General features: G+C 36.0%; 1 long non-coding RNA gene across 5 annotated transcripts; it reads left to right on the forward strand.

The window, feature by feature from the left end:
- Nucleotides 1–8,467: 8,467 nt before the first annotated feature.
- On the forward strand, nucleotides 8,468–16,939 carry LOC107788141 (uncharacterized). Of its 5 annotated transcripts, XR_012708711.1 has the most exons (6): nucleotides 8,477–8,781; nucleotides 8,879–8,928; nucleotides 10,475–10,522; nucleotides 15,593–15,640; nucleotides 15,916–16,038; nucleotides 16,128–16,939. It is a non-coding gene; the product is annotated as an uncharacterized LOC107788141 (long non-coding RNA). The 5 variants fall into 5 exon arrangements; XR_001648547.2 differs by having other exon boundaries at nucleotides 8,468–8,781; nucleotides 15,593–16,249; nucleotides 16,339–16,939; XR_001648545.2 differs by having other exon boundaries at nucleotides 8,469–8,781; nucleotides 15,593–16,461; nucleotides 16,551–16,939.
- Nucleotides 16,940–17,565: the final 626 nt, after the last annotated feature.

A 17,565-nucleotide genomic window follows, 5' to 3' on the forward strand; every position in this document is an offset into this window, starting at 1 on the left:
ATTACAATGCTTTGTTTGTGGCCTGTAGTGCCTCAAAATTTGTCACCATCCCCCTTTTGATACCTTCTTCAATCCTTTCCCCGAGTTTGATGATGTCACAGAACTTGTGATTCTCAATGACCATTAGCGTTTCATAATACTGTGGGTTCTGTGCCCTGACAAAGAACTTGTTCATTTGTTCTACTTCTAGTGCTGGTCTGACCTTGGCTACTTCTAACCTCCACCGAGTAACATACTTGCGGAACGTCTCAGTCGGCTTGTTCTTTAAGTTTTGAATATAAAAGACATCCAGTGCATTCTCCGTATTGAACCTGAACTGGTCCATAAATTATGATGTCATGCTCACCCAGTTGGCCCACTTCTTAGGGTTCTGGCTTATGTACCAGGACAGGGCATCTTCGATAAGACTTCTCATGAAGAGCTTCATTCAGATCCTCTCATCTTTTCCGACCCCCACGAGCTTGTCACAGTAAGTTCTCAAATGAATCTAGGGATCACCTGTTCCATCAAACATTTTGAACTTGGGAGGTTTGTAACCCTCTGACAGTTCCACGTCTGGTTGTATACATAAATCCTCATAATTCAGACCTTCTACCCTTTTGCCTCCTTCGACACCCTGAACTCGACTTGTTAATTTTTTGAGTTCCTCGGCCATATTCTTGACGAGCAGGTCCTTCTCAGCGGATTCTGGTGTATGAGAGATTGGTTGAGTAGAGTGAGGTATGGTTTTCACATATATAGGGTTGTTTTGGTAAGTTCTAGGGACTTGGGTGTAGTGGTGGTCGTTGGTTGAGTTTTGATGGTCGAGAATAGGTTGTGGCATGTTCTGATGAGTGTGATAGGTAGTGGCTTATGGGTACTGGATTGGTTGATGGTGGTGTTGTGGTGGAGTTGGTATTGGCAAAGGATTGGGATTTTGAGGTGGAGTTGCATATTGATGTGGTGCGGGAGGAGGCTAGTTTGGTATGTTTTGGGGAGGTGCTGGGTTTTTGGTATTTTGTTGGTTGATGTCAGGGACGTTTAGGGTGAGGGAGAGGTTTGCTAAGTTACGGACCTGCTCAAGTTCTCCCTGTAACTCCAGTATCTTTTGTTCCAACCGCAAAACCAAGTCATTTGGTGCCGGAGTACTCCGACCGTTTGAAGTTTCCGCATTCGTAACATTTTCCTTTCGAATACCACTTAAGTCATCCATCTTATCTTTCCCTCCGCTTCTCGTATTACTTGGGGGAGGAGGAGGTGGAGGGCCTCTGGATCTAGTGTGATATGCTGATTATGCCAATATGTGCGAACCAACCTTAGGGGATGGGAATAATAAAGAATAAAGAAAAACAAAAGGTAAACAAGTCAGTAAGGGTTCTGAAGAGTTTGCAGTGTTTAAACACATATTGTGGGAATGTAAATTTGCATCCTAATTTGGGAGTCTTGTTGTGCCCAAGGTAGGCCTAGTGACAAATAGATTTGGAGAAATTCAGTGCCAATAATTGCCTCATTTCATTAATGTAAAGACAGACGACCCAAAACGACACTAAATAAGATATGTTACTAATGGCACTTGGCCTTATTACATTTGAAAAGCAAGTAAACCTAATCTATTTGGTCCCAGAAGGACCCACTCCAGACTAGATGCTCTTGTCGATCAGTTCCCCCAGTTCGTGCAGGTTCGACAATAAGAATGCCCTTGCTAAATGTCCTCTTCCATTTCCCTCAACGTTCTGGCAATCAGTGACCCTCTTTTTCATTTTCCCTTCCAATTCCATAAGACTGTACTCCATATATTCTAGCCTTTCGATGGGTTTAACAACCCTCTCTTTCCACTCATTGATCATTTCCATGTCAGCCTTATGCTACTCCATATGCTTAGATTCAGACTCGCGAATTCTTTTTGCGCAATTTATTCTACTTCACCTATGTTTGGGCAACTTCGTCTATGACCCTCTTCCTGGACCAACCCTTGGCTCGAAGATTCCTGCTATGTTATCATCCAACCATGAGGGGTCGAAGTATGTGTGACCCGCATGATATCGATTCGGCTCAATGGTATCCTTTTCCACGATAATCTTCAAGTGCTGCATGTGTTGTGCTTCATCTTTATATGGGATGGTGTCACCCTGAAAGTCGACTATGAAGTGACTCATTTTAGCGACTCGTGGTATGACATGTCTCCTGCCTGCCTGTCTCATAAACCTAAGGGGAGCATAGGAGTATATGCCCCTTAACCTAATCAGTACCAAGTGTGGAGCATCCCTGGATCTCATGATGAACTCGTCGGTAGGGAACCACTCGAACATCCATTGAACCTGGTCCTCGGTCGAATTGTTGAAAAATTGTACCCATCCTACGGCATCCTCTGGTTGAGAAAACCTGTCTGTGATATAGGTCATTCTTTTGGGATGGTCTAAGGCTATATGATCATTCCACGACCTTCGCGGAAATTCCTAACAGTATTGACCCTTTTGGAGATGTTCTAGCAACCAAGCTTGCAGCAACAAATTGCAACCCTTGAAGAATCTGAACCCCTTCTGACAGTGTTCCAAGGCCCGATACATGGCTACAATGATCATAGGGACAATGGTATATGTCTGCCCCTCGATCTCGTCCATTAAAGTTTTGGCCACCATGGCGATTTTGGTGTGGATTCTGTCCCCTTGGATCGGGAACACTAGCATGCCCAAGAAATATACGATGAACACAAAGACCCTACGGTGAATCCAACCCAAAGAGGTGATGGAGAATTCATCATCAAAAATACGGTAAGACCTGTTGTGACCGTATCGTTCATAGAGGAAGTCGAAAGGTATGTAGGAGTCTTTCAGGCACTTCAAGTCATCATTCTTCTTTAACCCCGTCATCTTAAGAAATCCCCTAGTGGTGCAATTTTCAGGTACCAATAGACCAGGGCTATCCCAAGGCAATCCAGCGAATTCCCCTATTTCTTCCTAGAGAGGGGCCATTTCTATGCTTCCAAAGCGAAACACAACCCTTTCTTTGTCCTAGAACATGGTGGCGGCTTCGATAAAGATTTTGTTTGGCAGAAGGTCCAGCAAAGAAGGAAAATTTCCTAAGACCCTTTTCACATGATTTTGGTCATATGAAGGAAGATCCTCCACCAATCTAGCAAAAGTGAAGGTATGCTACCGACCATGCCGAGCCTGGGGACTTCGTGCCTCATTTTTCTACAAAACAAAATATGGTTAGACCCTTTACCCCTCCAGGTTCGTCTATTTATACAACAATGATTGGCATATTGGTACTTATTTCTCCAAAATTAATGCACACAATCGTGGTTGCATCCGTTGGGATCATGGAAAACTCGATGGACTATTGGGTGAGGCTTGTCTTAAAGGGATATTATGTGGACAACATATTAACCCGACTAGATTTGACCATGATGCATGCGTAATTAATCAGAGTAAGGCTGTTATAGAGGTCTAAACTGGGACCCTCAAGTGGACAACTTGAGGGGGAAAGGCACGGAACTGTCGACTGCACCGCTGATCGACTAGTTTTACCGCAAATACGCCTTTTCGAATTTTAAAGGGTAACATATAGGAAGAGCGCAAACACGCATCAAGCGTTGCTATAGGATTGATTACGCACGAGTGGAATATGATGTTGAACATGAGTTATGCAACAATAAATAGCATGTTGTCAAGTATTTGCACGCTTAAAAATGATAAATGCGGGTATTTATATAATTGAAAGACAGTTACAAAAAGAAAACAAAGAGACAAGTCAGTTTCAAGAAATAAAGAAATCATAAATGCTTGAGAAATAAGCAATTAAGTACAAATAAAGGGGAAAGGGAAAGGGTGCACATGTATTAACAGAATAAAACATGCTCAAGACTAATTCAGAAAAACAAGTTTGTTATGGTAAGAGCCTAAAATATCCCCAGCAGAGTCCCCATGCTGTCACGCCCCATTTTTTCTCGCGGAGTCCGGGTTTCAACATTCATTGGGAACAATTCATTTCCTTTTGGGAATTGGGTACGAAATTTGAAGAGTCGCCACCTAACGGATTTAAGGTGCGTTAGGGCACCTAAAGCAAATAACTTATAAAATCGATTTGCATTACCAGAGAATGGGTAAGGGCTCGAAATAACTTTGAGTAGAAGGTGTTTGGAACCCCTCACGGTCCACAACGGTGGGTCCCGGCTGAACTTAAATTGTGTGAATTAGTCTTATAAACAGATAAAGAAAATTAGACAAATTGGTATTACATTTAAAACAAAAGGTAAAAGGGGTCCTCGATTTTTTAGCCTACAAGATCATATCTGTACAATGCTTTGTAATCATCCCTAAGTTAGGGTGCTACACATAGCATTAGCGCACAGGTCATCATATCCTTTACTACCCGATTACCCTCCCCTTAGTGGTTATATAAGCGATGTTGATTAAACGAACTCTATGTGTGCATTACCCGTCCCTTCCTTATGACCTGGAGGTGATTAGGACCTCTAATTAAGGCAGTTCTAGACTCTCCTAAGGTGTCTAAAGGAGAAAAATCTAGGCGACAAGCAAAGACAAACAGGACATTCACATAAAAAGACAATTAAAGGCTCACTTTTACCTCCTCACACAACCAAATAATAGCACGCCTCAAACAACAAGATTTCAAGTATTTCAAAGGGTCCTGGAGTAGGATATCTAGATGAGCAAATAGAATATGTGCAGCATTATGTTAAAGTGAGACAATAGAGACCTAATCAGTTTGCCTACTGATTTTAAGACATGTGGAATTAGGACAGTTCACAAATGACAAAAGCGCGGTTTTATAGTTTGCAGGATTTCTGTCGCCCTACAGGCTTGCCTAGGCGTGTATCAATGATGTCTTATGAACATGGAATCTAGTTATTAATCAGGAGTGCAGCAACCAGTAGACAATTTTAAGCAAGCAGTTTAGATCCTATAGGCATGCTGTCTAGGTAAAACCTTACAGAACAGTTTTTTTTATACACATTATCTCTATAGACATGATACCTAAGTGTAGAGGCTGCTTTTAAAACTTACTCTTATAGACGTATTTGTTACTGAAGAAATTGATTCTGTACGATCTAGATGTAGTCATGGTATTTAGGCGAGGGTAATAAAAAGTCCTAAAGCATGATTTCTAATGCACATAAGAGAATAGACATGATTATTAGGCAGAATTAATAGCAACCTAGTGACAGGATTTCTAAACAGGCATGACATATGCTGAATTTTAGAAAGCAGAAGTTTAGAACAAATGATATAATGCACCGATAAACATGCACAAAATAATCCTATAAGCATGGTTTTTAATGCAAGTAGATAATCATAATGGTCCTAGAAGCATGATTTCCACCCGATTCCCCACATTATATATATATAAAACGTCCCTCCCATTTTTACTAATTTTCCCAATATCTGTTTACAAGAATTATTATTACAGACCATATGAATTACAGAAAGAACAAACTATGCTATAGGGAGCCTGAATAGAGGCCCAAAGAATAAACCTGGCAAACCAGGCCTTCAACCAGTCCAAAAATGCCATAACCTCATATTACACCCAATAGTATCCTGGTGTGTCAAAGTTCCCAGGGCCTCAGGGACCCCGGGCAATGCTCCCACCAGAAAAACATTCAAAGAAACCCTTTTGGTGTAAGTTTGGAAAGCCAACTCCAGTGTGTCAAAGTTCAGAGGAGTCTCATGGACTCCTAAGCAATGCTCACACTAGAGGGGCAAGACCCTAGGTGTTCTAAGAATAGTAGTTGAAAACAAGAGATAGTTTTTTAAGAAAAAATAGTTTTGGATTTTCAGGAAGTAAGGAGCAAACAAGGTCATTCTATCATTGTAACAAAAGGTCCCAGCAGTCAAATGGTATACAAAACAGGGTGACTTAGAGTTTCAACTTAATTTATCAATAGTTACTAGGTGAGTAGACACTAATCAAAGGCATGACATGCAGGGATCACTCAGATAGTCACATTCAAAGGGGTAGTGGGGATGGGGAGCCATATTGTTCAGGAGTCTGTGAGAGATGAACACTTAAAGAGCATACTAGTGAAGAAGTAAACAAACATAGATCCAGTTTAGACATGAGCAAGTATACAGACTTGCTGAAAGTAGAAGCACATAGGTCTGACTAAAATAAGAGCAAATAGATTGAAAGCAAGACCCATAGGATCAATCAGACCGAAGTCGACATGCTATTGCAACAACATATAGGTTGAACAGAAGTAGAAATGCTTATTGTAGTAGACACATTAGTTTGATTAAGCAGAAGGAAGGCATGTTAATTATAAGGAAACACATTGAATAGCAGGAAGCATATAGTCTAATTGAATAGTAGTACACATGCTAATTAGGAACAAGAAGCATGAAGCACATAGGTTTAATTAAAGATAGGAGGGCTGATATAAAGATCATACTGATTTAATAACAGGAAAGTGAACATGCTGAGAATAGAAAGTACACAAATAAATCATACAGAGGTTTGCATGATAGTAAAGTGGGAGCATACCAGTTAAAGAAGCAGAAGCGGAAGGTAAAGTAGGCAGGATTGAACAGCCCAGCCTTAGCTTTCAGCCGGCTAGACAAGCAATGAACACAAGTAGCAGAGAGAGAGAGAGAGATGAGAGCAAGTTTATGTGTGTGTGTGTGTGTGTGTTTGAACTATTGTTAGTGTTTAAAGAAATCAAAATGAGAGTTTATATAGCACTAAGGTAGGACAAATAAGGTAAAGAATAAATCAAAGTTCATAAACCAAGGTAATCAGAATAAATCAATCAGTTAATTGGGGACTTAACTCGATTAATTTCCACAGAATAATCCAATAAGGACCTCCTTAAATTGGGAAGAATCCCTTAACGATTCAGATTGGGATATAAATAAGGCAAACAATCAATCATATACCATATAGGAGTCAATTAGATCCCTAAATCAGACTAATAGTCTAATTAAGATAAGCAGTACTAATTAAAGTCACAAATAAGGAAAATAGGTAAATCACAGAGAAGTACTAATTTAACTGGAAGAATTGGTTCAAATCCTTAATAGAAATCAATTAAGTAAAAAGAAATCCCAAAGAATACTGGTTTTAATAGGAAATTCGTTCAAGACTAATGAATAAAGTCAGTCAATACAACGGGTTCACAGAAATAAACACAATAACGAAAAAATGAAGAAATCAGTGTCACAAACAGAAACATCTAGGGTTTAAACATATACACGAAAATTAATCAAACATGTAAAGAAACCATTAGTTTAACACTGAAAGGTTTAGAAAAATCTTTGAAAAAAGTCTGGCAGGAACCCTAATTTCAGAGAGAGTAAAAGAAGTTGAAACAATTAATTAAACCAAGAGATTTAAAGGAAAATACCCAATAATACTCAAATCACCTTAGATCTATAAAGATCTGAGAAGATTCGAACAATAGTGAAACTAGGGTTTTCAGAAGATAGTAGAGACGAAGAGAATCGGTCGAAAACCCATAGATTCGTACTAGAAACAAGAGGAAATCCATACTCACAAATGAAAGTGGCCTAAGACAGGCAAGTAAACAACTTTCAAACCGGAACAGGTTGGATTTCTATGAGATCTTCTCAATGACTCATGAAACCGAGCAGCCAGAGAGTATAGGAGGCCGGTGTCGGTCGGAGAATGCACAGAAATATATTGGAAAAGAGGCCTCCGTCGATGACGACGATTAGGGTTAGGGGTGAGTTGAGAGAGAGTTTGAGAGGTTAGGGAACGAGGGCGGCGTAAATGAAAGAATGAACGGGTTTAGGGGGTCGTTTGGGATTAATATGATAAGTTTAATTGTGGACCGTTGATCTAAAAGATCAACGACCACGATTAAACAGGGTTACTGGGTCGGGTAGGTTTAATTGGGTTAGGGTTATTTTAAATTGGGCTTTGGTTTACTAAATTAGATGGGGGGGGGGGGTCCAATTTTGGGTGTAAATTAGGGGATATTATTTAAATACCCATTTTACTAATTAAAATAATTTTAAAATTAGCTAATAAAATGATAAAAATGATTTTCAAGCATGAAGGTAATTTAAAATAATTATTCAATATTATAAAAATATAAAAAGTTAATTTCTGTATAGATAATGTAGTTATGCCTATGTAGGGGCTATATTTGCAAAATATGCAATTATAGTATTAAACATGCAAATATAATTATAAAAAATATAATCAAAATATTTGAACACTCATATGATCATAAATGATGAATTTAGATGATTAGATCATCATAAAATAATATAACGGATAGTTTTGAACATTTATATAACTAAAAATGCAAAAATAAATGGATTTAGGGCCATGAAAAATTATAGAAAATTGTAAAACACATGTGCATGTTTGTAAATGCATATACAATATTTTAAAAGTATTTATGTATATCTGTCTATGTATCTATATAATAGAGGGCCTTTGACCGGTTACGTGGCACTCGCATTTGGCACGAAAATGTGTTTTCTGCCTCTACGTTTTTTCACTTTTAAAACCAGTAACTTCACCACTTTAAAACCTAAAAATTCACCACCCACAACAAAAGGCTCCTCACGCCACACCGCTTCGCATTCACAATCGGTTTCTTCACACATGCCACAACGATTCTTCTCTTCCCACAAAGATTCGTTACTCAACCCTCTGTACCTTCTTTGTTCTATTTATGTTTTTACGGGAAAGGAAAAATCCCCTTTATCTACTAACCTCTACACATTTTTCCCTCGCCACATTTTTTGTCACCAAATGCTACCTTCACGCCAACGATGTCTATGGGGAAAAAACTATTTCTCGCCAACGGTTTGTAATACTTTCAAAGTTAATCTGTATAATTTATGCCCTTTTCTTACATATTTGCATCTTCTAAAATTATTTACGTCCTAATCTTATTGTATAGGTGTGGACAACCAAGGATTGGGCTGCCAAAAATGTCGTAAAGAGATTGAGGTACAGTCCAAAGCTTCTCTTCAATATTATGCTTTTCCACAATTCGTAACTAATGGTGTGAATATTCTAGTCTAATGTTTCTTCCAAATCATTACTAAGGATGTAAACGTTATGTTAAGATTCTAACACACTTTATATGTTATCCTTAAATGTTATTTATATATAGTTTAGTGTTATGCAATTTAGATTGTACTAGATTTGTATTGTACCATTAGATTTTAGTATTGCATAGTAGTTCAATTCCCTGTTACTTTAGTTCTTTTCCTCTAAGACTCACACATTCAACAATAATAAGTTTAAATGTTATTTATATGTAGTTTAGTAATATGAAGTTTTAGCATGTCTTAGATTTTAATCGTACACTCAAATATTGGTATTGGATAGTAGTTCAACTTTCTCCTTCTCTACACTTTTATGCTTTGCTTGTAGCAACATATGCATTAAACATAGCTATAATATTGTAATGATCAGAAAACTACTTTTTCCAGCAAAATTGTAATGCCTTCTTAATTTTCATTTGATTATATGTAAATTTTTGCTATATTCATATAATTATTTATGTCCTGCTCTACTCTTTTGTGTTTTGCTTGAAGAGCGACATATGTATTTATCACAACAATCGAAGTCTAAGAATCAAAAAAAGAAATTACCCCAATAATAGTGTCAATATCAGGATATTTATTTTTAATTTTCTCACATCTTGCCTTTTTGGCCATATCTAAGTGCTCAGTCTCTTCCTTCAAAAGACACCCCTCTTACTCTTCATCAGAAGTTGAACCACACGTTGTGTCCTCTTTCCAATTCCTGTCTTTTCCCCTCATTTTTTGTTTGCTGAATTATGATGTGTTTCTACTTTTATTTGGTGTTTGACATTAAATAAAGCACAAATATAATTTATATTTTGCTCGGTTCTTATAGGGTTCAAGTTAAAATATAAACTGATTAGTGTAGTTTTCCATGTGCTTAGACGTTCATATTACAACTTATCTTTTATCATATTCCCACAATGGATTAAAAAATTATACATCATGCGCATCAAATTTCTACGAATAACTGAGAACTCTGTGATGATGACTTCATACTATACAATTACTACAATGAGTTTTGTTGTGGGTTACACTCTAAGTTACAGATTAGTTTTATTGGTATACTAAATTATCTTTATTCATGCAAGTTGTAATGCAACGGATAAAAATATTATCATGGTACTATTTCTTTACGAGGTAGTCTATGCTTGCATTCAGAAAATAATGACCTTATTCAATGGATAAAACTTAAAAGTGCTACAAACTGTGTAATCACCGAGAAACAATTATATTGCAGATCACTTACAAGCAATTCTGCATTTTCATCTTTCCTTCTAACATTTTGTTTGCTGCATTATGATGTGTTTCTATCTTTATTGGGTGTTTGACATTTAAATAAAGCATAAATGGTAGTTTATATGATGATCGGTTCTTATAGAGATCAAGCTAAATATAAACTGATTAATATAATTTTTCATGTGATTATATGTTCATATTACAACTTATCTGATATCTTACAGGATTCCTAATATATCTTGCACATCAAATTTCTGTGAATAATTGTCAAGGTAAATTTTTATGCTACTTTTAACTTTTTTTTTAGTTTTCCCCAATTAACATTGCATTTATCACTGTAACTGGTACAATTAAAGAACTTGGAATCTCCATAGATTTTATGTTACAGATTGAATATTTGAAAAATAAAAAGCACAACTAAGAGCCAAAATATTTTGAAGGAGTTTTACTCGATAATTAATTCAAAGATTGACTTCAAATATATTTGCTTACGTAAAGATAGTATATACGCTATTACATTTATGACTTTTTAATTACAATGTTGCAGATAAATAGTTTATAATGCCATCTTCCAAACTCATCATTAGGCCATCATCTCCCGGAATAAATTTATTCCACCTACAATATATGTCTTCAAGTGACACGACCCGGATTTTTCACCCTCGGGAGTCATAATGGCGCCGACTAGTGGAAGCTAGGCAAGCCTACCGTTTGAACAATTTATTTTTTTCCATTTTTTAATCCTTAATCAATTAGGAACCAACAGTTTATAACAGCGAAATTTAAACTAGCGAAAGAAACAAATAAAATCATTTAAATATTTCCATTACAATTTCTTAAACAAATACTACCCAGAACTAGTGCCATAACTTCACAAACGGTCTAGGAATACAAAAAATAAGGTCTGAAAAAATAAATACAACACTGTTTTTGAAATAAGTAAATAAAACAGGATGACTTGGATCTTTGAATGGACTGAAGGCAGCAACCCCAAGCTAAGGTCCAACAGTTGCTGCACTGGGATCTGCACACAGTGCAGAGTGTAGTATCAGCACAACCGACCCCATGTGCTTTTAAGTGCCTACCCTAACCTCGGCGAAGTAGTGATGAGGCTAGGACCAGACTACCAAATAAATCTGTGCAGATAATTCATATACAGTAAAAAAATAAAAGCAGGAGCGTACAGTTAAGAATGGGAGGGGAAAACATGTTGCGCGAAATATCAAATAATAATAGAAGGACATCAGGTAATTACAAGGAACACCATAACTCAATTATCAACAAGAATCAAAAATCAAACAAGTGCACGACATCACCCTTCGTGCTTTTACTCTCGTCCTCACCATAAGAATCAATATAATCTGCACGGCATCACCCTTCGTGCTTTTACTCTCGTCCTCACCATAAAAATCAATATAATCGGCACAGAATTGTACATTGTGCGGCACGGCATCACCCTTCGTGCTCTTAGACTATTCATTACAAAATCATATATGGCATCACCATTCGTGCTTTAACACTCTCTTACCAAAACAATGCACGGCATCACCCTTCGTGCTTTAACACTCTTCCACACTAAATCAACAATCACAAGAAATAAGGGCAAGGAAATAAATGAAATCATAATAAAATCCCGGCAAGAGAACAATAGTACAACAATCATATCCCGACAAGGGAACAATATCAAGAACATCAACATCCCGGCAAGGCAGATAGCATTAAAAGCAACAACATCCCGGCAAGGGAGATAATATAATAATCCTTTTCTCTTTATCACATTTACTTTACAACTCACTACACAACTTGAGCCAATGCTCTATAAGGTTCAATTACAAATTTTACTTCCACAATTCGTTTTACAACTTGAGCCAACACTCCTCAATATTCACTTACCAATACTACTTCCACAAGCTTTGCTCAACAATAGAAATCATCACAAAAGGCATAAACAATTTAAATAGAGTCATAATAATCATTATATAAGACTCACGGGCATGCTTGACACTACCATATATATACTCATCACCATACATCGTACTCAACAAATAACACATAGCAAATAGGACACAACTCTTAATCCCTCAAGCTAAGGTTAGACCAAACCCTTACCTCGATGCCACGAACACAATTCAAGTCTCAACTATCGCTTTACCTCTTGATTCCACCACCAATTCACTCGTATCTAGCCATAAGTTACTTAACTATATCAATAAATGCTAAATGAACCAATTCCAATGCATGAAAATAGGTTTTCTAAAGTTTTTCCCAAAAAGTCAAAAATCGCCCCCGAACCCACATGGTCAAAACCCGAGGTTCAAACCAAAACCCGATTATCCATTCTCTCACGAACTCAAATATATAATTTGTTTTGAAATCGAACCTCATATCGAGGTCCAAATCTCCAAAATTTGAAAAACCTAGGTTCTGCCCAAAACACCCAATTCCCCCATGAAAACCTTTGATTTTAAGATGAAATCGTGAGAAAAGATGCTAAAGATTAATAAAAACAAGTTAGAAACTACTTACAATCGATTTGGAAGAGTACTTGTCTTTGAAAAATCGCCCAAAAGAGTTTATGTTTTGAAAGAGCTTGAAATATGAAAGATTTTTGGCTAAGTCATGAATTTGCATGTCGCAGATGTCGCAATTGCGACCAGGGTTCGCAATTGCGAACCCTTCAGGACCTGTTACACTCGCATTTGCGACCACTGTTCGCAATTGCGAACTCGCATTTGCGACTAAGGGGGATTTCTGGGCCTCTTCGCATTTGCGAAGAAATGATCGTATTTGCGATCAGCCCTGCCCAGGCCTTCTCTCGCATTTGCAATAGGTTATTCGCATTTGCGATCTCATATTTACGAGCCAGGATTTGCAAATGCAAAGCCTACAGACCTGCAACATACCGACTAAAAACCTGCAACTTCCTAAGTTTAAATTTCACTCCGAGGCCTATCCAAAACTCACCCGAGCACTCGGGGCTCCAAACCAAACATGTACACTAACCCAAAACATCATACGAGCTTTCTAGCACAATTAAACCATGAAAATAACATGTAAAACTATGAATTAAACCTCAAAATTCATCATTTTCATCAAGAACACTTAAAGCTCATAATTCTTCAACCGGAGGTCCAAATCACGTCAAATAAACTCCATTTTTCATCAAATTTCACAGTTATCATTTAAATACTTTAAAAAGTTTGTACTAGGCTCCGAAACCAAAATACGAGCCCGACACCAATGGTTTCAAACATTAATTCTTTTCTTTATTTCATAAATAATTCAGCAAAATAATTTCTTTGAAAAATTGATTTCTAAGGCTTGGGATCTCGGAATTCATTTCCGGGCATACGCCCAAGTCTCATATTTTATTACGAACCTCCCGAGATTTCGGAACATGGGTCTGGGGCTGTTTGCTCAAAATATTGACCAAAGTCAACCATAATCAAATTTTAACTCTAAAAATTTCTATTTCTCATATTTTCATATAAAAGCTTTCCGGATATACGTCCGGATCACGCACGCAAATCGAGGTGAGGTAAAAAAGAGGTTTTAAGGCCTCATAATACAAAATTTATTTCTAAAACAAGTGATGACAACTTTCGGATCATCACATCAAGGTTTAACTGAGAAGATTTTCAGACTATCGTAAGTGCAAATTGGATATCCTTCTCTAAGGCAAATATTTGAAGATAGTATATACGTTATTGAATTTATGACTTTTGAGTTATATTGTTGCAGATAGATACTTTATAATACCATCATCCAGACTCATCATTAGGCCATCATCTCCCGGAATAAATTTATTTCACCTACAATATATGTCTTCAAGGTTAACTTTGAAGATTTTCAGACTAATGTTATTTATATGTAGTTTAGTGATATGAAGTTTTAGACTGTCTTAGCTTTTATTCGTACCATCAAATATTGGTATTGGATAGTAGTTCAACTTCCTCCTTCTCTACACTGTTATGCTTTGCTTGTCGCAACATATGCATTAAACATAGCTGCAATATTGTAATGATCAGGAAAATACTTTTTCCAGCAAAATTGTAATGCCTTCTTAATTTTCATTTTATTATATGTAGATTCTTGCTATATTCATATAATTATGTATGTCCTGCTCTACTCTTTTGTGTTCTGCTTGAAGAGCAACATATGTATTTATCACAACAACCAAAGTCTAAGGATCAAAAAAGAAATTACCCCAATAATAGTGTCAATAGCAGGATATCTATTTTCAATTTTCTCACATCTTACCTTTTTGGCCATATCTAAGTGCTCAGTTTTTTCCTTCAAAAGACACCCCTCTTACTCTTATATGTAGATTCTTGCTATATTCATATAATTATGTATGTCCTGCTCTACTCTTTTGTGTTCTGCTTGAAGAGCAACATATGTATTTATCACAACAACTGAAGTCTAAGGATCAAACAAGAAATTACCCCAATAATAGTGTCAATATCAGGATATTTATTTTCAATTTTCTCACATCTTACCTTTTTGGCCATATCTAAGTGCTCAGTTTTTTCCTTCAAAAGACACCCCTCTTACTCTTCATCAGAACTTGAACCACACATTGTTTCCTCTTCCCAATTTCCGTCTTTTCCCCTCACTTTTTGTTTGCTGAATTATGACGTGTTTCTACTTTTATTGGGTATTTGACATTAAATAAAGCATAAAGGTAATTTATATGATGCTCGGTTCTTATAAGGTTCAAGTTAAAATATAAACTGATTAGTGTAGTTTTCCATGTGCTTAGACGTTCATATTACAACTTATCTTTTATTATATTCCCACAATGGATTAAAAAATTATATATCATGCGCATCAAATTTGTATGAATAACTGAGAACTCTGTGATGATGACTTCATACTATACAATTACTGCATTGCGTTTTGCCGGGGGTTACATTCTAAGTTACAGATTAGTTTTATTGGTATACTAAATTATCTTTATTCATGCAAGTTGTAATGCAACGGATAAAAATATTACCATGGTACTATTTCTTTATGAGGTAGTCTATGCTTGCATTCAGAAAATGATGACCTTATTCAATGAATAAAACTTAAAAGTGCTGCAAACTGTGTAATCACCGAGAAACAATTATATTGCAGATCACATGCAAGCAATTCTGCATTTTTTATCTTTCCTTCTAACATTTTGTTTGCTGCATTATGATGTGTTTCTACCTTTATTGGGTATTTAACATTTAAATAAAGCATAAATGGTAGTTTATATAATGGTCGATTCTTATAGAGATCAAGTTAAACGTAAATTGATTAGTATAGTTTTTCATGTGATTATATGTTCATATTACAACTTATCTTATATCTTACAGGATTCCTAATATATCTTGCACATCAAATTTCTATGAATAATTATCAAGGTAAATTTTTATGCTACATTTAACATTTTTTTTAGTTTTCCCCAATTAACATTACATTTATCACTGTAACTGGTACAATTAAAGAACTTGAAATCTCCATAGATTTTATGTTACGGATTGAATATTTGAAAAATAAAAAGCACAACTAAGAGCCAAAATATTTTGAAGGAGTTTTACCTGATAATTAATTCAAAGTTTGACTTCAAATATATTTGTGTACGTAAAGATAGTATATACATTATTGCATTTATGACTTTTGAATTACATTGTTGCAGATAAATAGTTTATAATGCCATCTTCCAAACTTATCATTAGGCCATCATCTCCCGAAATAAATTTATTCCACCTACAATATGTGTCTTCAAGGTTTAAGTGAGAAGATTTTCAGACTATCATAGGTACAAATTGAATATCCTTCTCTAAGACAAACATTTGAAGTTAGTATATGCGTTATTGCATTTACGACTTTTGAGTTACATTGTTGCAGATAGATACTTTATAATACCATCATCCAGATTCATCATTAGGCTATCATCTCCCAGAATAAATTTATTCCACCTACAATATGCGTCTTCAAGGTTAACTTTCAAGATTTTCAGACTATCGTAGGTGCAAATTGGATATCCTTCGCTAAGACAAATATTTGAAGATAATATATACGTTATTGCATTTATGACTTTTGAGTTACATTTTTGCAGATAAATAGTTTATAATGCCATATTCCAGACTCATCATTAGGCCATCATCTCCTGGAATAAATTTATTCCACCTACAATATGTGTTTTCAAGGTTTAAGTGAGAAGATTTTCAGACTATCGTAGGTGCAAATTGGATATCCTTCTCTAAGGCAAATATTTGAAGATAGTATATACGTTATTGCATTTATGACTTTTGAGTTACATTGTTGCAGATAAATAGTTTATAATGCCATCTTCCAGACTCATCATTAGGCCATCATCTCCCGGAATAAATTTATTCCACCTACAATATGTGTCTTCAAGGTTAACTGAGAAGATTTTCAGACTATCGTAGGTCCAAATTGGATATCCTTCTCTAAGGCAAATATTTGAAAATATGCCGACATTGTTACCAACATCCAGAGACGGCCTAAATCCGATCAGTAAATATGATATCATGACGGAGTAAGGAACTTTACTAAGCAAATAGAGAGTGACTTACTCTTGCAACAACTTTATTCTGCTTGCAATTGTTTGGTTATCTTTATGTCAAGGGCTATATATGGATTGAAAACAATAACTACACTAAGGTATATATGGTTTATATTCTTTTATTGCATTATTTTCTGGATGCAGAAAGATCTTTTCTACTTTTGATTTTGGGTTCCCGATGTGCGATATACATAATACAGTAAACTATCTCTTTTTCTGTATACATGGATTTTCTAGCTTTTCACGCTACAAAGTCCATAGTTTGATGGTTTGTTCATTTTCATGTCATTTGTCACTCATATTATATCACATGTTATTCTTACTAAGTTTTATGTTTAATCTTTATTAGTTTGATTCATGTTATAGCCTCTATCTAAAAGGTTGTATAGGATTTATTAGTTGTAAATTGGTAGCACTCATTGCAGGCAAAAGAGTATTTCGAGAGGGTTGCACTTATGTCATGACCCGATTTTTTCATCATCGGGAGTCGTGATGGCACCTATTGGTGAAAGCTAGGCAAGCCAACCGTTGAACAATTTACCTTTTTCCCATTTTTAATCCTTTAATAATTATAAACCAACAATTTATAAACAGCAAAATTTAAACAAGCGGAAGAAAACAAATAAAACCATTTAAATATTTCCAATACAATTTCTTAAACAAGGATTGCCCAGAATTGGTGTCACAACTTCACAGACGATCTAGAAATACTACAAACAAGGTCTTAAAAATTAATACAACATTGTTTCTGAAATA

The sequence above is a fragment of the Nicotiana tabacum genome, chromosome 1, assembly GCF_000715075.1.
Source record: "Nicotiana tabacum cultivar K326 chromosome 1, ASM71507v2, whole genome shotgun sequence".
NCBI lineage: Eukaryota > Viridiplantae > Streptophyta > Magnoliopsida > Solanales > Solanaceae > Nicotiana > Nicotiana tabacum.